The 22,930-nt window shown below is 46.5% G+C and overlaps 1 protein-coding gene across 4 annotated transcripts in view; it reads right to left on the bottom strand.

Moving 5' to 3' along the window:
• The window catches only part of NHERF4 (NHERF family PDZ scaffold protein 4), an 818,185-nt gene that overhangs the window by 498,208 nt on the left and 297,047 nt on the right, over positions 1–22,930 (bottom strand). The window contains exon 1 of one of the 4 annotated variants that reach the window (XM_056543467.1): positions 16,941–17,040. The exons of the other annotated variants lie outside the window; for them this stretch is intronic. The gene's annotated coding sequence lies outside the window, so the exon portion shown is untranslated. Of the gene's footprint in view, positions 1–16,940; positions 17,041–22,930 lie in introns of those variants that run through there. 4 annotated transcript variants of the gene reach the window in all.

The following is a 22,930-nucleotide window of genomic DNA, read 5'->3' as shown; positions in this document are numbered from 1 at the left end:
AGTTGGCTTATATTTGCTGTGAAAAAGACGCACTTGCGTCAAAATTTTTGGTGCAAAGGAAAAGTACGCAGGTAATAAATCCATGTGTACTATATATGCAGCTCCAAGGTACCCTGTTTCGGCCACATCTGGAGGACATGCTCTACCAAAACGTGCGCAAAAAAAGGGCTTGCGCAAAATTTTGTGCAAAAAAATACAGACAAAACAGGGGTAAAATATTTGATACATGTCCCCCTCAGAGTGTTTATAATACGTTCATAGCATTTATAATGTTTAGCGTTTATCATAAATTTTTTAGCATTTATAATATGTTCACAGCATTTACAATGTATACGGTCACAGGACTTATAAAGCTTTTACTTTCATAGCTTTTATACAGGGCCAGATTATCATTGGAGCTTTTGGAGCTCCTGCTCTCGGCCCCACACGGCCAGGAAAGAAAGGGTGCCCACTCCCTCTGCATCATGCAGGTCCTGTTCGACAGTCACTAAAAAACAGGGATCTCAACACAGACCATAATGGCAGTGACTGCCCGATCACGACCTGCTTTGTACCTTCTGAATGCTGGAGAGGGTATTTGCTTTGAGGACCCGTGGTGATGTCATGATCATGTGACTTGGGGGAGGCCGTGCTAAACTTCCCGGAGCAGCAAGGAGAGTAGTGTATTGAGTTCTTCCTGCAATCTGTTGGTGAGAAGTCACTGTATAAAGCAGTGTTTCCTAACCAGGGTGCAACCAAGTGTTGCAAAACTACAACTCCCAGCATGTCTAGACAGCCAAAGCCTGCTAAAGGCTGTTTAGGCATGCTAGCAGTTGTAGTTTTGCAACACCTGGAGGCTGGTGAGCTCACTGTTAGAGATGAGCGAACTTACAGTAAATTCGATTCGTCACGAACTTCTCGGCTCGGCAGTTGATGACTTATCCTGCATAAATTAGTTCAGCCTTCAGGTGCTCCCGTGGGCTGGAAAAGGATGATACATTCCTAGGAAAGAGTCTCCTAGGACTGTATCCACCTTTTCCAGCCCACCGGAGCACCTGAAAGCTGAACTAATTTATGCAGGAAAAGTCATCCACTGCCGAGCTGAGAAGTTTGTGACGAATCGAATTTACTGTAAGTTCGCTCATCTCTAGTCACTGTGTACATATATTACATTACTTATCCTGTACTGATCCTGAGTTATATCCTGTAGATCTTTTATTAAAATTTCAAACATAACAATAAAAAAATTACAAAACATAAACATATCATATCCGACAGAACATATCAATATAACGATCATAAAACCAACACCATAGCATAAAATACAACACCGGTCCACCCCACACTCATTCCTGCACACAAACAAATATATACAATATTTACAAAAGACATATTCCTATAATACCCATAATACCCATACCATACTAATAAACTATATACACTAATATACACTAATACTAAATGTGATTTTCCTGGCCCAGTTGCAATACCAAAAACCCAATACCAGTAATATACCAAAAGAATAACAACAACAACAATAATAATATATACAAAATAATAAAAACCAACACAAACAAAATAACACCACTTTTTTTTATTTTTCTATTTTTTTTATTTATTTATTTATTTATTTTTTTTTTGGCCCTGAGCTGGTCCCGCATCCCATGCCCCCAGTACATGTTACCAGACGTCCATGAACCAGTCCAGGATTTTCTGTATATATAAAAGTCCCATACAAACCCCCTCCCCCCTTTTTAACCCACCACCCAACCTAAACTAAACCCAATCCCCAGGTGGCATCACACAATATATACAATATATACATTACATAAAATATACACAGACTAACAATATATAAGTATACAAATAGACTACAACAATAAATACAATAACAAATACATATAACACTATAAGCCAAACAACAAACCCCTAAAGCTCAAGTTCAGCGCCTGCAAGCCCTATATTACCATAAACCAACTGCTCAAAACAAAAAGACTAATGTGCCAGCATCAGCCCACCACCAGGGGGAGACAACAGGCTAAGGCACTTTAAAGGCAGAGCCCCTCCATAGACGAGAGGCCCTGCCAGCACCCAGCCTCTCGTACTCCAGAGAACGCACCTTCACCAGGTCACCGAGAATGTTCCTAACCACCACATCCACAGGGAGGATTTTACGCTGCGTCGACACTAAACACCGTGCGTTCCACGTGTAGTACCTAACCACTGAGCTGACTAGGAATAAAGTGCACCGGTCCCAGCCTCCAAGGTTTCTGAATGCCCCATAGGCCCATTCCGCATAGGAGAGACTGGCCAGCCGAGGCCAACCAATGGAAGCGCCCACCCTGGTGTAAACCTCTGTGTTAAAGGGACAATGAAGCAGAAAATGCTCCATGCTTTCCAGCATGCCTCCACACTCTTCGCGGGGACATCCCCGGTCATCAGAGCTCCTGCACTTCAGATTGTCCCTCACACACAGTTTCCCATGGAAGCAGCGCCAAGTCAAGTCCCAAAACTTCAAGGGGATCCTGATAGAATTCAAAAGCTCTAAACCCACCTCCAGATCCCGACTTGGGCAGTCCTTGAGCGCCAATGGCCTCTGGAAATGAGAAGACAGGACCCTCTTGTCAAGGAATTTCCTCGACAGAGTCCTAATCTCCCCCATCCCCAGACCCCACCGACGAATAACCTTCAGAACCGGGGTAGCGTAAGCCGGGAGATGCCCGTGTGGTGTGCGAAGATCCTTCACTTGCCCTCCTGTCTCCCATTCCTGGAAGAAAGGCCAAAACCATCCCCTACAGGAGGATACCCACGGAGGAGCCCTCTCTGACCAGAGGTTTGCTATATTGGTCTTAAGAAAGGTATTCACTAGGAATACCACAGGGTTGACCATACACAACCCCCCTAGTCTCCTTGTACGGTAAGTAACCTCCCTCTTCACTAGGTTCAGTCTGTTCCCCCATAACATTTGGAAGAACACACTGTAGACCCGGGTCCAAAGAGGTTCTGGCAACATGCATACACTGCCCAGGTATATCAGTAAAGGGAGCAGGAATGTTTTGATCAGGTTAACCCTTTCCCGGAGGGTCAAAGACCAACCCTTCCACTGATCCACCTTCTGAGCGGCGATCTTAAGCCTGCTGTCCCAGTTTTGTTTGGGGTAATCCCCTTGGCCAAATTCGATGCCTAGAACTTTTGCAGATTCCTGGGGCTCTGGAAGGGCGTCCGGGAGATCAAAATTAGGATCTCCCCCTCCCAGCCAGAGACTCTCGCACTTATCCCGGTTGATCTTGGACCCGGATGCCTCCAAGTAGCGGTCCACCTCTGACATCACCCATTGGCCTTCCTCTTGTGAGGAGACAAACACGGTGACATCATCAGCATACGCTACCGCCCTCAGAGCCAAATCCGGCACCGCCAGGTCCATTCTCACCCCCGCCAACGGTCCACAATCAATCCTCCTAAGGAAAGGATCAATTGCAAACACGTACAGCAACGGGCTCAAAGGACAACCCTGACGGACACCAGACCCAACCTCAAAAGAGCGGCCAATCCAACCATTCACAAGCGGGAAACTCTCTGCCCCTGCGTACAAGGTCTTAAGCCAATCAACAAACCCCCCCGGCAGGCCATATCTCAGAAGAACAGACCAGAGGTACTCATGGTTAACCCGATCAAACGCTTTTGCCTGATCCAAGGACAGCAAGTACCCCTTCCAGTGGCCAGCCCTACCCTGCTCCACAGCCTCTCGGACACTGAGCACAGCACTAAATGTACTGCGGCCCGGAACAGAGCAATGCTGAGCCCCCGAAAGGAGCCGGGGTGCAAACTCCACCAGCCGGTTAAACAGCACTTTTGCCAGAATCTTTCGGTCCACATTGAGAAGCGCTATGGGACGCCAATTCTCAATGTGGAACGGGTCTTTACCCTTTGACAGGATGATCAGCGCTGACCTCCTCATTGACTTTGGCAGAGTGCCCGAGGATAGACACTCATTAAATACCTCGGTCAACAGGGGAACCAAAGTGTCCTTAAAGGTCTTATAGAACTCAGATGTTAAGCCATCTGGACCGGGTGACTTCTTGAGGGCAAGCCCATCAATAGCCATCCTGACTTCCTCTTCCCGGATCATCTCTGTCAAAACGTCAAGAGAGGGGTCTACTCCTAGTTCAGGGATGGTTTCAGCCAAGAAAGCTGACACCTTATCCCGATCTAGATCCTTCCTTCCCAAGAGGTGCGAGTAAAAGGATCTGACGACCTCCAAGATCCCTCATCTGGACCTTTTCAAGGATCCCGTACTATCAATCAGTCCTGAGACTACCTTACTATTCACTGACATCTTGCAGTTTCTGTAAGGGTCGGGCGAGCGGTACTTCCCGTAATCCCTCTCAAAAACCAAAGATGCGTGCCTATCGTACTGACACCTCATCAGCAAGGATTTCACTCTGGAGATATCATCACGACTACCTCCAGTCGAGACAAGGTTCTCAAGTTTCTTCCTCAGGCCCTAGTACAAACGGTACCTGTTTAGGCTTCTGAGGCCTGAGAGCTGGCGGAAGAATCTCGCAACCCTTTTTTTGAAGATCTCCCACCACTCTGACTTACTGCTACAAAGGCCCAGCAATGGTACCTGGCTCTGAAGAAAATCCTCAAAGGACTGTCTTATCTCCGCTTCTTCCAAGAGAGACGAATTCAGCTTCCAATAGCCTCTGCCCATCCGGGGGGTCTCTGTAACATTCAGAGAAAACAAAATTAAACAGTGATCGGAGAACTCCACCTCAACAACGGACACTGCTGAAGAGACGGCCTCCTCCTTTAAATAAAACCTATCTATCCTAGACCTACAACTACCCCTATGATAGGTGAATCCCGCGTGGCCTGGGGTGTGCCGGATGTGGACATCCACCAGGCGAGCCTCACTCGCTATGCTATTAAGGGCGACGCTATCATAAGTCAGCTTGTCTCTGGCACCTCCCCTGTCTTGGGGCCTCGTGACAGCATTAAAGTCCCCTCCAAAGACCACCTGCCGACTTGTAAAAAGATAGGGCTTGATCCTCATAAAGAGACACTTCCGGTCCCACTTAGACTGTGGGCCGTAGATGTTAATAAGGCGAAGTTCTTGTCCCTTCATGAGGACATCTAAGATCAGGCACCTCCCCATTTCTAACTCGATAACCCGTCGGCATTCTACCGCTGCGGTAAAAAGGACCGCCACTCCGCTATACGGCTCGGCCCCAAGAGACCAGTAGGAGGGCCCATTCCTCCACTCTCTTTTAGCCTTGTAGATAGATGACATATCTGTTAGCCTGGTCTCTTGCAAAAATAAAATATCAGCATTAATATGGGCAAAAAAATCATAGGCCGCAAATCGAGCCGTATCTGACTTTATGCTGGCAACATTAATGGATGCCAGAGTCAACGGAGAGGGTGCCGCCATCAAGGGTGATTGAGTTAGACAGCTTTCTTTTTCCCACCATCCTTCCCATCCACCCCACCACCCTCCTCATCAGATGATGGTTTACCCCTTTTTAGTGAGATGGATGTGTCCATTTTCCCTTTATTTACATTTTCCTCGTCCCCTGACTCTGAGCCAGTCCCCCCCCCTGAAGACATAGGTTCCCCAGGGAGAGAGGACTCAGGGTCCCCTGTGGGCCCCACCGCAACATCCGGAACCTCACCCCCAGCCTCCTCCTCCGAAGAGGAAATGTCGCGGAGGGCTCGGAACCGGTTGGAGAGACCAATCAGAGGGGGGTCAGTTGTACCTTCCTTTGGCATCTGGCGGGTGGGAGAAGATTTTAAATCTCCCTTTTTCTTATTCCTCCGAGTACCCCGCTTTGTTTCTGCCCATCTCCCTCTGTCCTCATCCGCGCTCTCACCATGGGAGGACAGCGAGGAGACAGTATCCTCCTCTTTGTGGATCCTTCCAGTCTCCTCATCCAGTTCACTATTCCCCAGGGCCTCAGCAGTAACACTGGTCGCAGGGACAGGATCAGAAGCCACCTCATCTGGCTGATGCTCCTGTGACTCCCGAATCTCCCTATCCCTTTGACGCTTCTTGAGACGCCTCAGTTGGGCAGGCGTCTTCTGCTTACTTTTCTTCCCTGGCCCCTGCACCCCTTCATCCCCGCCAGCCATCCCCCCAGCAGAGTTCACCTCATGGCTTACCCCCACTGGGGCAACAACCGCGTTGACAAAGGAACGAGGGCAGCGACTGAATGGGTGACCTAAGTCACCACACAGGTGACACCTAATCTCTGCACAAGATGCAGCGAGATGGCCTATTTCCCCACACAGAGTGCACTTCTGCACAGTGCAATTGGCACTAAAATGTGTGGGGTCACCACATCTGTGACAGAGCTTCGGCTGACCCTGGTAGAAGATCTGGTACGATCCCTTCCGAGGAAGGTCGCAGATGGTATATGGGTAACGGTGTTTCCTGAAAGCTTAAGCTTGACCATAAACGTCCAGGCCCCTGACCAGATGCCATATTCATCCCTGTTCTTTTTTGGGACCTCCACCACCTCTCCATACCGACCTAGCCACGTCATGATGTCAATACAAGAAAGTGATTCGTTACGGGTTAAAACGGTCACTTTCTTGACATTGTTTTGGCGAGACACCACCTGAATGGCAAAGTCTCGCCAGCCGGGCTCATTCTTTACCAGCTCATAATTTGACCAGAAGAGCTCAAGCCCCTCTGGCCGAACAAAGCTGATATCGAACTCAGGGGTACCATAAGGATGTATTAAGGCGTAGATGTCAGCTGCCTTAAAGCCCAACTTCAGCAGAAGCTCAACAACTTTAGATCTTGGAGGACATGTATCACTGCCTCTCCACCTCAGCCGGACCACATTCCTTCGGAGACCACCTGGCCCGGCTGTTGGGAGGGACCACACAGTATTCCCCCCTCTTTCCTCTCGGAAGGCTGAAAGACCATGTCTTTCTATCCAAAAGGATAGATCAACCTCCCTACCCTCTACATTGATTGATCTCTCCCCTCTCCTTAAGGCCCCCAGGAGACGCTGCTGCAAATTGCCCCCCCCAGAGCCAGAAGACGAGGAAGGTGCCCCCCTCCCCCCAGCGGTGACATTTGCGTAGCTGCGTACCGGTGCTGCCACCGCTGGGGGTGCAACTGGACCAGGCCCTACATCCCCACCACTAATCTGTGCCCCTTCACCACCCTCCTCCACATAATCCATACTCACACCATTATTGCCTGTTTTAGCTGATGTGCCCCCCATACCTCCACCCGTGCTACAGCCCATACTACAATTCACTCCAACATTAACCTCCTCATTCATACTGGCTGGACCGGTGCGTTCTGGTGCAGATAGTGTACCATCAGCATCACTGGGTACCAGAGCTGGAGCCACCACCACAGGACAGGCCACCGGTCCTTTATACAAGGACCGGGAAGCCTGCCTAGCCTGTTTATTAGCGGCCCCAGCCCTGTTTTTACTGGTACCCTCCGCCTCATCAGTACTGGAGTTTTCTGCTCCTGGGCGCCACTGTTCTGGATAAGCGGCGCCAATACAAAATAAAGGTTTTAGTCCAGTCTTTCTGGGAGGCGAAGACATCTTGGCCCCAGCAGCTCTTTCACGATGACACCGCTGCTCCAAAGGAACAGCAGTGCCAACGCTCAGAGCCACCGGAGCTCCCGCAGCTGACTCTGGCACAAAGCCGCCCCCCCCTCCCGTTAGGGAGCAGCCCAATGTGCCAGAGCCATCCATGCCCATCGCTGGGCAAATATCACTGTCCGACCTCACAGCCGATACATTGTCTGCTCCACCACTGTTACTACAAACAGCGATGGAGCTCACCGCCACACTAGACTCCATACTCTCCCCACTCTCCTGCACTGAGTCCACAGCAGAACTCAGGCTGGGCTGAGAAATGGGGTTCACACAGTGAGCTGACCCTGCGGCCAGTCCGGGGGGCTCAGGGAGGGGGGTATATACAAATGTTACCTGCTCCTGGAGCTTGGTCTTCTTTAGCTTCTTTTTCCTTCCCCCAGGTGCCTCCTCTGGTAACTCATCCCCAAACGTGAAGTCCTGGAGGCGACCTGGGGACTCCAGGAGCTGGATCTGGGCCATCAGCGCCCCTCCTTGGTGACTGGTGCTGCTCTCGTCCCCCGAACCGCCAGAGCCACGGCCAGATGACATCGCCACTTGCCCTGCAGGGAGCCCACTGTATGGGGTCAGATGTTGCAGACCCCCGGGTGGATTTGGCTCAACATTATCGGCCTCCGCAGCGTCTCCTTCCTCCTCCACCCGTGGCTGAAGCCCCCTCAGCCGTCTCTGCTTCTCTCTCTCCATTGTATGAAAGCGGTCTTCATTTAAAAGTTTTTCCCTAAATGGCCCGCTGTTCTCTAAAATAAAAGTTCTCTTCTTCTCCAGTATCCTAATTTCATTTTTCAGCTGTTTAATCCGGGCTGACAGCCCACTTTCTGTCGTTTGGCCGCAGTTTCCATCAGGGCTTTTGCTTCCCGTACCTCCTCCTGGAGCCTATACAAGCTGCCCCTTGCTTCCTCATATCCACGGATGTGTTCTGCCACACGAGAGTTATGGGGGACTCCAGACTCCCGGGCCCTAGGCATCCCCCAATCCTCCTCCACACATCCGTGGGCATTTAGCTTTGCTCCAGGAGGAGTATCACAGTCCACATTGTCAGGCCTTGTTGTCACAGTACCTGTGCTTCCGGAACTTCTTGCACTTGTAGTCCCACAACTTGCAGGGCCAGCCTTGCGGCTGCTCTTTGTCTCTACGGGTTCAGGGGTGGCTGGAGATGCATCGCTGCACCTTCTGGCAGAGCGCCTCAACCCGGAGACCTCTGATGCACTTCCTGACGCTGGTCCCTCCACACCTGGTCGCTGGCTCCCCCTGCCCCCCGCGGACCTGATTCGGGGGGCAGGTGTTGGGGTTCTCCTCTCCTCGCTCATGCCTGAACACACGCTCTCCCTCTGGGGAAGGAAGAACGCTGTCCGGCACAGATGACACGGCAGAGCTCAGAGCGCACACACACCAAACAATCCAGCAAACGACTTCCTCCACACTCAGCAGACTCACAGGAAGATGCTCCCTCTAGTGGCCAGACTCCAGAGCTGTACTCACTATTCTGCTGGTGAGGTCACTGTGTACATATATTACATTACTTATCCTGTACTGATCCTGAGTTATGTAGAGAAAAAGAGAGGTGCGCTCCTAGTGCGGATGGTTCAGACAGGTGAGCCCCTTAGGATAATTAGGTAGGCTTACCAGAAGAGGTTGTGCTCAGGGCACAACACCTATATCTGCATGCAGTATCGCTCGGTGAAGATGAGGTCAGCAGCTCCGAAGTCCTCTCTGAATGATCTAGTCACTCAGCATTTGATACAGTCTGGGATAATGTGAACCAAAAGCCTGGGACACATGAAAGGAGGACTGGGTTCCGGGCGCTTCCCCTCCTGGTAGAGAACTGAATCTTAGGTAGGCAGATCCATAGAATAAAAAAAGGAAGTTTATTCGCAACAATAGTTTACAGTCTTGTGCCAGACTTTTCTTCAGGCATATAACAAGGGGTTCAAACACATACACTTAAAATACCCGGGACCCAAAATGGTTCCGGGTGAAAGGTCACAATGACATTGCTCTTAAATTACAAAATATACCATACAACATAAAAGGTGATAAAAAAATAAATATATATATATATATATATATATATATATATATATATATATATATATATATAAATTAAGATTAGACAGAGTTTGGTATAAAATTTATATGTTTGCCCATTTGGCAGCGCTGGAGGCTCCCGATCAGCGGAGTTTAATCACGGCATCAGAAAGAAGCTGATGTGTGACGCTCGCCACAGCGATACTGAGTGGTGGGGGTGGATACAATGTAGCGCATAGTAGACAAAGAGGAGCAAGATGACGTAACTTTTGTGAATGAAGGAAATCAAAACGAGGCTAAGTGGTGGGGGTGGTTACAATGTAGCGCATAGTAAACAAAGAGGAGCAAGATGACGTAACCTTTGTGAATGAAGGAAATCAAAATGAGGCTGTTCACCGAGGACCTGCAGGGCTTGCTGACGGTCCGTCGTTCCGTATTAGGAACGTAATCCTGATGCACGGGAACACTGTAAGTATACCGATCTCAGTAAAAGGCATTCCCCTGAAGACAATAGGAGTGTATAGGAAAAAGACATTACCCTTATGGTAGTTAAGATGTTTATCCAAGGTGCTGTTGTGGGAGTAGGAGTATCTGATTCTGTATGGGCTCCGCTGTATAGGGTCATGACTAAAAAGTCTCAATGAGTAAAAAGGGACTTGAACGGACGGTATACTACAATAAAAGAGGAGGTATATAAATGAGGGTATGAAAAATTGAATATAAAAGTGTAAATGTGTATCTGAAACCATATATGGATATATATAAAAGGCAAGGTATATGTAAAGTAATGACTGATATGTAGAGGGGTACATTATGGTACCGTAACCAATTATAATATACCATTGGGAAATAGAGGGGCTATAAAATATGGAACTATAGAATCTATGACTGATATATAGAGTGGTACATTAATTATAATATATCATCCCATAATCATCCCATAATGTACCACTCTACATATCAGTCATTACTTTACATATACTTTCCCTTTTATATATATCCAGATATGGTTTCAGATACATATTTACACTTTTATATTCAATTTTTCATATCCTCATTCATATACCTCCTCTTTTATTGTATGATACCGTCCGTTCAAGTCCGTTTTTACTCATTGAGACTTTTTAGTCATGACCCTATACAGCGGAGCCCATACAGAATCAGATGCTCCTACTCCCACAACAGCACCTTGGATAAACACCTTTACTACCATCAGGGTAATGTCTTTTTCTTATACACTCCTATTGTCTTCAGGGGAATGCCTTTTACTGAGATCGGTATACTTATAGTGTTCCCGTGCATTAGGATTACGTTCCTAATACGGAACGGGGGACTGTCAGCAAGCCCTGCTTTCCCCCACAGGTCCCCGGTGAACAGCCTTGTTTTGATTTCCTTCATTCACAAAGGTTACGTCATCTTGCTCCTCTTTGTTTACTATGCGCTACATTGTATCCACCCCCACCACTTAGCCTCGTTTTGATTTCCTTCATTCACAAAAGTTACGTCATCTTGCTCCTGTTTGTCTACTATGCGCTACATTGTATCCACCCCACCACTCAGTATCGCTATGGCGAGCGTCACACATCAGCCTCTTTCTGATGCCGTGATTAAACTCCGCTGATCGGGAGCCTCCAGCGCTGCCAAATGGGCAAACATATAAATTTTATACCAAACTCTGTCAAATCTTAATTTTTATATATATATATACTAGCTGAGTATCCGGCGTTTCCCGGTTTTTCCTTCCTAATCCTTGTTGGGGAGAAAAATCAACAAAGGACGAAGCTTTTGACTTCAAATCCCATCCCCATATATTGTTGTCATATCCCAACCCCATATCCCGTCCTCATATCCCATCCTCCTACCCCATCCTCCTATCCCATCCTCCTATCCCATCCTCCTATCCCGTCCTCCTATCCCGTCCTCCTATCCCGACCTCCTATCCCGTCCTCCTATCCCGTCCTCCTATCTCGACCTCCTATCTCGACCTCCTATCCCGTCCTCCTATCCCGTCCTCCTATCTCGACCTCCTATCCCGTTCTTCTATCCTGTCCTCCTATCCCGACCTCCTATCCCGACCTCCTATCCCGACCTCCTATCCCATCCTCCTATCCCGTCCTCATATCCCGACCTCCTAACTCGACCTTCTAACCTGACCATCCTGTACTCCTATCTTGATCTCTTATCTTAACCTCCCATCCTGTCCTCATATCCCGACCCGTAATATGTGTACCAGGTATTGAAATATCTCCAGCCATACAGAAGTTATGTGAGAACATACATTTCCCATTGATTTGTATGGGACTTTAAACTAAAGCCCGACCCTCACAAATGGGGGTAGTTAAGGGTTAAATTAACTATCCTATATTTTAAGTGGACATATAAGTAACATGTGACCAAGTATTATCGAAATATCTCCAGCCGTTTGGAAGTTATGCAGTAACATATATTTCCCATTGACTTGTATGGGACTTTAAACATAAACCCCGCCCCTGGCAAATGGGGGTGAGTAAGGGTTAAATCACCTATCCTATGTTTGTGGTTGACATATAAGTAATGTGTGCCAAGTTTCATATTAATATCTTTAGCCGTTTTGAAGTTTTTGTGGAACATACACACACACACACGTTGAGTTTTATATATATAGATATGTTCTAATGCTTTTATCACCTTTTATGTTGTATGGTATATTTTGTAATTTAAGAGTAATGTCATTGTGACCTTTCACCCGGAACCATTTTGGGTCCCGGGTATTTTAAGTGTATGTGTTTGAACCCCTTGTTATATGCCTGAAGAAGAGTCTGGCACAAGACTCAAAACTATTGTTGCGAATAAACTTCCTTTTTTTATTCTATGGATCTGCCTACCTAAGATTCAGTACTCTACCAGGAGGGGAAGCGCCCGGAACCCAGTCCTCCTTTTATGTGTCCCAGGCTTTTGGTTCACATTATCCCAGACTGTATCAAATGCTGAGTGACTAGATCACTCATAGAGGACTTCGGAGCTGCTGACCTTATCTTCACCGAGCGATACTACATGCAGATATAGGTGTTGTGCCCTGAGCACGACCACTTCTGGTAAGCCTACCTAATTATCCTAAGGGGCTCACCTGTCTGAACCATCCGCACTAGGAGCGCACCTCTCTTTTTGTCTTTTTCTCTACATAGGTCTGTCATGGCTTCTGGCTGTGGTAGGGGTTAACCCCCTCTGAGGTTGCTGCATCAGTGTTGGATCCCTACACCTGACTTCTTCTGTCTTCATATACAAGAAATGGAATACTATACTAACAGGAAATCACAGAGAGAGAGAAGGGAACCCCTGGGGAAAATATAGAAACCAAAACAAAAACCAAAACAGAAATTAAAATAACAAATATAAAAACCACAGAGGAAACCACCGAAAAAGGGACAGGGACTGAAACCCTGGGCAATTGCAACAATCCCCTTGGGGAACCTCCAGATGCGAATAGAAACGGTAAGATCAATCAGGAGGCTACTACTACAGGTACTGAGAACGTGCCTGGAGACGGTATTGGGTCTCAAACAGGATTTAGTACACCAGCGAGATCCTCTGATCTGTATGGAAGGGCTAATGCCAACAAACCAAACTCTCTATTCCTACAAGCCAGTAGAAGTCTTACTAAAAAATATAGTGATCTTAATGACAAACTCAAGCAGAGAAGTCACCCTTTGGATACAGTACTTAGAACTACCCTGCCCTCTCAGGATCCAGTTGCACAGCTAATAGATTTTGAACTATCTTTACATGAGGCAATCTCACCCTCTGGGAAAATTACTACCGACATAGAGGATGGATGGGAACATTACCATCATTGACAATACGAACAACAAGGGATGTCTAGTCCCTTTTCTGAAGAACAGAAAACTACACGAGGAAGAGGACCCGATAAGACTTATCTGCAATGAGGAGTGCCCAGGTGATCACTTTGATGATACCCACAAGTCTCCTATTTCATTGCTCCTCCAAAAAATTGAGGCGCAACATGGCCTGGCCAATTCCAAAAACCCACCTCTCAATTTCACCATGCCCTCTCCGGATGTTTGTGTCGCACGCCCACAGAGAACTACGAAAATACCGGGCATGTTTACGAACAACAGGAACAAAAGAAAAATAGAAGAAGTAGAGGGAGGAGAGGAGGAGGAAAGAAAAGGAAAAGATAAACAAGTTTGTCAGCATCTGCAACAGAACTAGTATCTAATAACGAACCAACAAATAGCAAAACCACCACTATAAAAATTTTTAACATCTCTGAACACACACTAAATCGTCATGAGATGTCCCTATTCCACAAAGGCCTCTCCTTCTGTCCAACATCAAAGGGCAATGATTTCCAGCTTTTCCTGGACTTTAATAGTTTCATTAGGAAACTAACCCTCCAACATTTCTTCGCTTTAAAAACAGAAACAAATGAACATTTGGATACCCACCATACTCCGAGACCTCCGACAGATGAAGTGAAACATCAAGATTTGAAAGCCCCTATCAATTTTTACCCGACATATGCACAAGGGCCACATATACGGGTCTTTCAAGACCTGGTCTTTGAGGAATTCAAATCAATGGGAAAAACTAAGACAAGAAACAAAAACAACTTGCCCTTCAAGGAGAGAGAAGCATTGGTGGGCTTGAAGAAGAATAATAACCTGGTGATCCGCCAGGTGGACAAAGGGGGTGGGGTGGGCATCATGAGTCTGGAATATGATGAGGAGGAGTCCCTCCATATATTGTCGGATAAAAACTTTTACAAGCAGATTGTAAAAGACCCATACAAAAGAATCTTAGAAGAACACAATAAACTTATAAACAATGGCCTCTCAGATGGCATTCTAAATAAACAAGAACACAAATTCTTACAGTACAACAATGATAATAAACCTTATTTCTACTTCTTGCCAAAGATACATAAGTCCATCACCAGACCACTGGGTCGTCCGATAATATCTAACACTAATTGTCTGACCAGTAATTTGTCACATTACATTGATTTATATCTACAAAAACATGTTATATCACTACCTAGTTATCTCCCCGACTCGACCCAGCTCATAGAACAGCTGCTTACCATCGGCTGGGAACCAGGGGTTTACCTGATAACCTGTGACGTCACGTCGTTATATACCAACATTGGCCATGAGATTGAGGTCCAATGTGTGGAAGAATTCTTGGAGAACGATCCTAACATTACTGAAGATCATAGGAATTTCATCATTAAAGGCTTTAAGTTTATATTGGAGAATAATTTCTTTATATACAACAAACAGGTTTACCATGAATGTAACGGTACGGCTATGGGGTCAAAGGTTGCCCTGGCCTATGCCAACCTTTTTATGGGGGCAACTCTTTCGCCGCTATATCGACGATCTCTTCTTCCTATGGAAGGGTCCGGAGGAATCTATAGGGGCATTTTTGGCCTACCTAAATTCCAATGATTGGGGGATCAAATTCACTATTGAGTACAGTGAGGACAACATCAATTTCTTGGACTTGAATATCGCACACAAAGGTACTTACTATATTACGTCTACCCACTTCAAGAAGATAGATGTCAATAGTTACCTGGAATACAACAGTGCTCACCAAAAAAAATGGCTGAACAATGTGCCAAGAGTACAAGAGAATTAGGAAAAACTGTATGGAAGATAAAACCTTTGCCATACAAGCAAAGATTCTGTCTAAAAGATTTACAGAGAAGAAGTACCCAAATCTATTGTTTGCGACGCTTATAATTGAGTAAAGGATCAGACACGAGGAGACTGTATTAAACCAAGTAATACCAAGAATACGAGTGATATACAGAGGCAACATTTTATCACCACGTTCTGTGATTACGCAAGTATGATCAAGAAAACCAAACCACCCATCACCTATCGAAGGGCACTCACCCTCAAAAATATATTGGCACCCAGTATTATAAAGCAGCACAAATCCATCACTAGAAAATCCATTTTGCCAATGGGGTTGTATAGGTGCAATGCCAAAAGATTTCTGTGCTGCAGAGAGATTCAAAACAAGAGGATGGATTTTGTATCCAATACCACTCAAGAAAGATTTAACATCAAATACAGACTTACATGTGATTCCTCTTATGTTATATATCTCCTGGAATGTAAGTGCCATTTGCAATATCTGGGTCGGACTATACAACCCCTCAGAAACCGTTTCAACAAACATAGACAGAACGTCAAGAAAAAGTTTCTGCTCCATGGGGTCTCAAGACACTGTGCCCTGACTCACCCAGATGAACAGGACGTTTACACGGTCACTCCAATTGGCCACATTCCAGTGGAATGTGCTTATCGTTTTGACACTTTAAAGAAAAAAGAAATCTATTGGATGTACAAATTGTCAACGGTTGCACCCAAGGGGTTAAATGAGATAGTTGAAACAGTCCTATAATTTCGGATGTCGATCACTCACCTCTGTCATCCAAACCCCGGCAGCCGTCCAATTTGGTCATTTCCTTTTGTGTATCTACTATACCGGTCCATTTATATTCCTTTATATATATTTTCTTTATTACAACAAAATGTTCCCATATTGTCATTATCACCAATTTCCAGGACAGTTGCCCTGTTATACTATCACTTATTAGTCCACTGTTGGACTGTTGCGCACGGTTCCCTGTAGTGTGACAACTGGTTATTTTGCTTTTTATATCTATATAACCTGCACTGTGGGACTGGTTGCTATTACAGACAATAATAATCTCCATTGACTATCTTCAATACCAATTTTTTTTCCAACTGATAACATTGATATATGTCCTAATTGCATAATATATTCTATAGTTCCATAACCTATAGCTCTTCTAATTATTTTATAATGATATATTATAATTAATGTACCACTCTATATATCAGTCATAGATTCTACAGTTCTATAGTTCCATATTTTATAGCCCCTCTATTTCCCAATGGTATATTATAATTGGTTACGGTCCCATAATGTACCACTCTACATATCAGTCATTACTTTACATATACCTTCCTTTTTGTATATATATCCAGATATGGTTTCAGATACACATTTACACTTTTATATTCAATTTTTCATACCCTCATTTAAATACCTCCTCTTTTATTGTATGATACCGTCCGTTCAAGTCCCTTTTTACTCATTGAGACTTTTTAGTCATGACCCTATACAGCGGAGCCCATACAGAATCAGATGCTCCTACTCCCACAACAGCACCTTGGATAAACACCTTTACTACCATCAGGGTAATGTCTTTTTCTTATACACTCCTATTGTCTTCAGGGGAATGCCTTTTACTGAGATCGGTATACTTACAGTGTTCCCGTGCATCAGGATTATGTTCCTAATACGGAACGGCAGACTGTCAGCAAGCCCTGCTTTTCCCCACAGGTCCCCGGTGAACAGCCTTGTTTTGATTTCCTTCATTCACAAAGGTTACGTCATCTTGCTCCTCTTTGTTTACTATGCGCTACATTGTATCCACCCCCACCACTTAGCCTCGTTTTGATTTCCTTCATTCACAAAAGTTATGTCATCTTGCTCCTCTTTGTCTACTATGCACTACATTGAATCCACCCCCACCATTCAGTATCGCTACGGCGAGCGTCACACATCAGCCTCTTTCTGATGCCGTGATTAAACTCTGCTGATCGGGAGCCTCCAGCGCTGCCAAATGGGCAAACATATAAATTTTATACCAAACTCCATCTAATCTTCATTTTTATATATACATATATATATATATATATATATATATATATATGTATATATATGTTCTAATGCTTTTATCACCTTTTATGTTGTATGGTATATTTTGTAATTTAAGAGTAATGTCATTGTGACCTTTCACCCGGAACCATTTTGGGTCCCAGGTATTTTAAGTGTATGTGGGCACAAGACTCGAAACTATTGTTGCGAATAAACTTCCTTTTTTTATTCTATGTATCTGCCTGCCTAAGATTCAATACTCTACCAGGAGGGGAACCCAGTCCTCCTTTTATGTGTCCCAGGCTTTTGGTTCACATTATCCCAGACTGATCCTGAGTTATATCCTGTATTATACTCCAGAGTTGTATTCACTATTCTGCTGGTGGGGTCACTGTGTACATACATTACTTATCCTGTACTGATCCTGAGTTATATCCTGTATTATACCCCAGAGCTGTACTCACTATTCTGCTGCTGCTGGTGAGGTCACTGTGTACATATATTACATTACTTATCCTGTACTAATCCTGAGTTATATCCTGTATTATACTCCAGAGCTGTACTCACTATTCTGTTGGTGGGGGGCTCTGTGTAAATAGTTTACATTATTTATCCTGTACTGCTTTTGAGTTATATGAGTGCATGGGGGGCAGCTTGAGTTGTCAGTCCACCCCTGCTAGCCTGCAACAAGTCTCAGTGGGAGGGTAGGGGGGGCTGTCTTGGGGGTGTTGTTTAGGGGCCCCATCATACTGAAGGGCTCCATCTTCCAGGCAGCCTTAATCTGGCCCTGACTGTGTACATTCATAGCTTCATTCTGTCCATTTAATTCATGGCATTATAGCTTTTTAATGTGTACACGGTCATAGCATAGGTATACTTTCGTTGTATTCATAATGTGTACACGATCAGAGCATAGGTATATATGTTCATTGTATTTATATAGTATACATGGTCATAGTATTTATAATGAGTAAACGGTTTATGTATGTGTATGTTCATAGTTTTCTATTGTGTATTTAGACAAAGCATTTAGAAAGTGTTCATGTTCATTGTATTTACAATGTGTATACCGTCTCAGTATTTATAATGCGTATACATTCATAACATTTTTCTGTGTATGCAATCATAGCCAGAGATGGGCGAATCAAAGCTGACGAAGTCGAATTCATTCCGAATTTCATGAAAAATTTGATTCTAAATGCATCCGATTTTCCTGGTGCTTCGTGGTAACAAATCGCTTCATTCACATTTTGTGCGGGCTGGGGGGCTAAAATGGCGGCTATACGTGTGAGGACATGGGGCAAGAAAGTCTGGGAAGGCGGGATCACCCTTAATCACATGGCGGCATGCAGCCTATCAGCAGCAGGCCAGCCCTGTAAATGTCACAGCCCTATATATTTGGCAGCCATTGCCGAAGACGGGCATTTCCCGACATTTTGCTGAGAGAGCAGAGACTGTGTGTGCACACTAATCAGCATTACTGACAATACAGATCAGCACAGGAAAATCCATTGACCTCAAGCCCACATCACTGCAGGCAGGCAGGGAAAGTTTAGAAGTAATTTCATAGTCTGCCAATTGAGATCATCACAGGAAGCACTTCCCATTCAAAGACTGCTGTTACACCTAACGCTCCAGCCGGACACTCTGGCCGTGAGGGCTCCCCTTCTCCGTCCGCTTCTGCTGGGCCATCACTCATCTTCCCTATCTGCTGTTCCTCCTGTAGTCTTGCATCGCCGGCACGCGTGTCCCCGCCTCCTAGGGCGCACGCCGGTGCTTTAAGATTTAAAGGGCCAGTGCGCCCTTGATTGTTGCTTTCACCTGTGCCTTGTCTATAAGTGTGATCACCTCCCACACCCCCTTGCTGGATCTTTGCGCCTAGTGCCTCAGATAAAGCAGTCATTGTGTTTGCCTTTCTGTGTTCCTGACTACTTCGCTTGTGACCTGACTACGCTCCTGATCCGCCAGTCTACTGACCTTGCTACGTCCTGACTACGCTTCTTTACCGCCTGTCCTGCCTTCCTGCCAGCCTCTTTACTTGTCATCTCTCCTGAATCAAGATACACCTAGCAGCCTGTGTGGTCGAGTCGTGCCAGGGGTAGTGACCTGGGTGGCGCCTGCCGCAGCAAGACCATCCCGGTTTGCGGCGGGCTCTGGTGAAAACCAGCGGCACCTTAGACTCCGCTCCCTGGTACAGCTCACGTCATCTTCCACACAGGTCCAGGGGATCCACTACCATCTGCCGTAACAACTGTAAGCAGCCATAGTGCCCCGGCAGGAAAAGTTCAGAAGTAGTTTCAGAGTCTGCCAATTGAGTTTAGAACTGAGAGCAATCCCCATTCACAGACTGCAAGCAACCATAGTGCAGGCAGGAACAGTTCAGAGAGAGAGAGAGAGAGAGAGAGTACGCTTTTTTTCTGTTGCAACCGTATTGGGGTGTATTACTGTAAAAAAAGATAAACATAGATGCACTGCGCTGTTGTACGTGTTTTCAGTTTCAAGCACATAGTGGCCTGTTAGTGTAAAAGCATGGATATATATATATATATATATATATATATATATACACACACACATTGAGTGTTCCGCAAGTTTCTGCTGCAGTCGTATAGGGGCATATTTGTCTGTAAAAGGTAAAATATAGACGCATTTCGCTGTTGTACGTGTTTTCTGTTTCAAGCGTATAGTGGCTTGTTAGTGTAAAAGCAGGGAAATATAAATACACACACATTGGGGGACATTTACTAATCTAGTCTATTCTGGGTATGCTTATAGACCAGCGTATGTGGTAGTCTCCTGTCTATTGTGCTCCTAATTTATCAAAGGTCTCACAGCCCTTGATAAATTCTGTGCTCAGACTTCAGGGTCTACAGCTTAAACTGCATTTAGTCCTGCTCCAACATGGTCTGACATTTCAGCGTATTTTGGGCAGATGCGACTTGTCGCACAAAAAGTCGCACTTGATAAATTCAGCACCAATGCATTTTCTAATGCATTTCCGTCTAAAATAGACTTGCATGCATCATGTTCTAAAAATCCTCGACAGCAAAAGTCGCAGAAAAGTCGCACATATTTAGACTGCGACTTTCTGTGCGACAAATTTAGACAGGAAAAACCAGTCTAAATCCTTTGATAAATCTCCCCCATTGTTCCGCAAGTTTCTGTTGCAGCTGTATAGGGGCGTGTTGCTCTAGAAAAAGTAAAATATATAAGCACACCACTGTTCTACAAGTATGTCAGGCAGAGAAGTGCCAGGACGTGCACAGAGGAGTGGCAGAGGTCTAAATTTCACAGCAGAGTAGGGGCACATGGCAGCAGGAGTTGCAGCGAGAGGTTTGAGTTCACGGTGTCAGCTAGTAGTCGTGTCTCCACCAGCAACCCATCTGCCGTTGTCGATTGGTTAACACGGTCATCCACTTCATCCCAGGTGACATTAGACACATCCAGTCAACAGTTGGTGGGTTCCTCAGAGTCAACCCTCAATTGGCATGGCCCGGGAGCAGTCATTGTCCTCCAAATGCCTCTGTCCTATGTTGTTCCCACATGCAGAGAAGTATTGTATGCTGTGGGATCAGCTCCACTATACAGCAAGGACAATCAACTAGAGAACAGTCAGCAGCTACTGCCCAGCCAAGATGTGGAGCGGACATTCACAGCTTCCTCCCCTAAACAGGCAAGTAGTGATGAGGAGAGTGACGTGGGAGGTGATGTTGCGAGTGTTCAGGCTCCTGAAACAGACACCATTGAGGAACTTGAGGATGACATCAGTGACGTGCAGACACAACTCGATGATGATGAAGCCGATTGCACTTGGGAGCTGGGTGCAGAAGGAGCTTCATCATCATCAGGAGAAGAGGGTGGCAGGTTGCCCGTGAGGTAGCAGCTGAGCCAGCAAGGTGGTTACATGGTTGGGAGTCAGCAAGGTGGCAGCAGTGGGAAGTCTGGAGCCAAACATGTAGGGGGTAGACCACCTGCTTTACGGCAGCCTACCAGCCCGGGAGGTAGTAGAGCAGGAGTTTCCGGAGTCCACAGCAGTTGCAGTCAGTCAGAGTGGACTGTTGGAGGGAAAATCAGCTACTCTGGGGTGTCGCAGGTTTTTTCAAGCATCCGGAGGAGGTTAATATGGCCACATGTAAGATATTTTTGCAGAAGGTGAAGCATGGCCAGGGTCCCAATGTTGGCACCACGGCCCTGCCACAAAATATGCAGCGTCACCATCAAGCAGCCTGAGAGAACCATGGCTCCAATGTGGTGGTCCAGCCTGCTGAAGCACCTACTGCATCACCCAGTGGCACGCTGCTCCCTGTTTCAGCCAGCCAAGTCTCCACCACCTCAGCCGTAGGGAGCTGTCTGTCATTCCCATCTTGTGTTGGTCCAGATGCTCCTGCTCCTGACTCGTCAGTCATTCCTGCAGCAATCCATCACCGAAGCGATTTCCAAGGAACAGCAGTATGCGCCCACTCATCCAACGGCACAGAAGCTTAATGTGCTCCTGTCCAAGTTGCTGGTGCAAGTGGTGGACTCTGCACCTTTCAGAGAACTGATGGCTTGTGCCGGGCCGAGGTGGAGAGTCCCAAACCGTCATTTCTTTTTTGAAAAAGGCAGTACCAGCCCTGCACAAATATGTAGAACAGAAGGTGGGCCAGTCCTTGAGCCTGTCCCTGTGTACCACAGTGCACAGCACTTCCGACGTCTGGAGCTGTAACTACGATCAGGGACAGTACATGTCCTTTACTGCCCACTGGGTTAATGTGGTTCCTTCACAGCCACATCAGCAACTTGACCAGTTCTCCCCGCTTCCACCTCCACACTCTCATGCCATTGGTCCTGCAACAATGTCAGACTCTGCCTTCTCATCCTCCACCATGTCCTCAGCCTACACTGCACAGACAAGTCACAGTGCCCCTTCAACATACCAAGTGTACTGGAGTACGGCGGTGTTATGCTGTTCTTTACTTGGTTCGACTTGGCGAACTGAGTCACACAGGGGAGGAACTGCTCAAAGTGGTTAGTCAAGAAATCAAATGATGGCTTTCTCCACAACAACTGAAAATGGGAACTGACAAAGAACATCTTGTCTGCACTGCGTCAAGGAAGCCTGAGCCATGCATGGCACACGTGTTCAATCTGGTTGCCAAGCGGTTTCTAAAGTGTTCCACCCATTTGCAAGACATTTGTTACGCCGAGCGCTCCGGGTCCCCGCTCCTCCCCGGAGCGCTCGCTACACTCTCGCTCCCGCAGCGCCCCGATCAGATCCACTGACCGGGTGCGCTGCGATACCGCCTCCAGCCGGGATGCGATTCGCGATGCGGGTGGCGCCCGCTCGCGATGCGCACCCCGGCTCCCGTACCTGACTCGCTCTCCGTCGGTCCTGTCCCGGCGCGCGCGGCCCCGCTCCCTAGGGCGCGCGCGCGCCGGGTCTCTGCGATTTAAAGGGCCACTGCGCCGCTGATTGGCGCAGTGGTTCTAATCAGTGTGTTCACCTGTGCACTCCCTATGTATACCTCACTTCCCCTGCACTCCCTCGCCGGATCTTGTTGCCATTGTGCCAGTGAAAGCGTTCCCTTGTGTGTTCCTAGCCTGTGTTCCAGACCTCC

The sequence above is a fragment of the Hyla sarda genome, chromosome 10, assembly GCF_029499605.1.
Source record: "Hyla sarda isolate aHylSar1 chromosome 10, aHylSar1.hap1, whole genome shotgun sequence".
NCBI classification, from domain to species: Eukaryota; Metazoa; Chordata; class Amphibia; order Anura; family Hylidae; genus Hyla; species Hyla sarda.
Note: the sequence above shows the minus strand (reverse complement) of the source record. Positions and strands in the feature narration are given on the sequence as shown.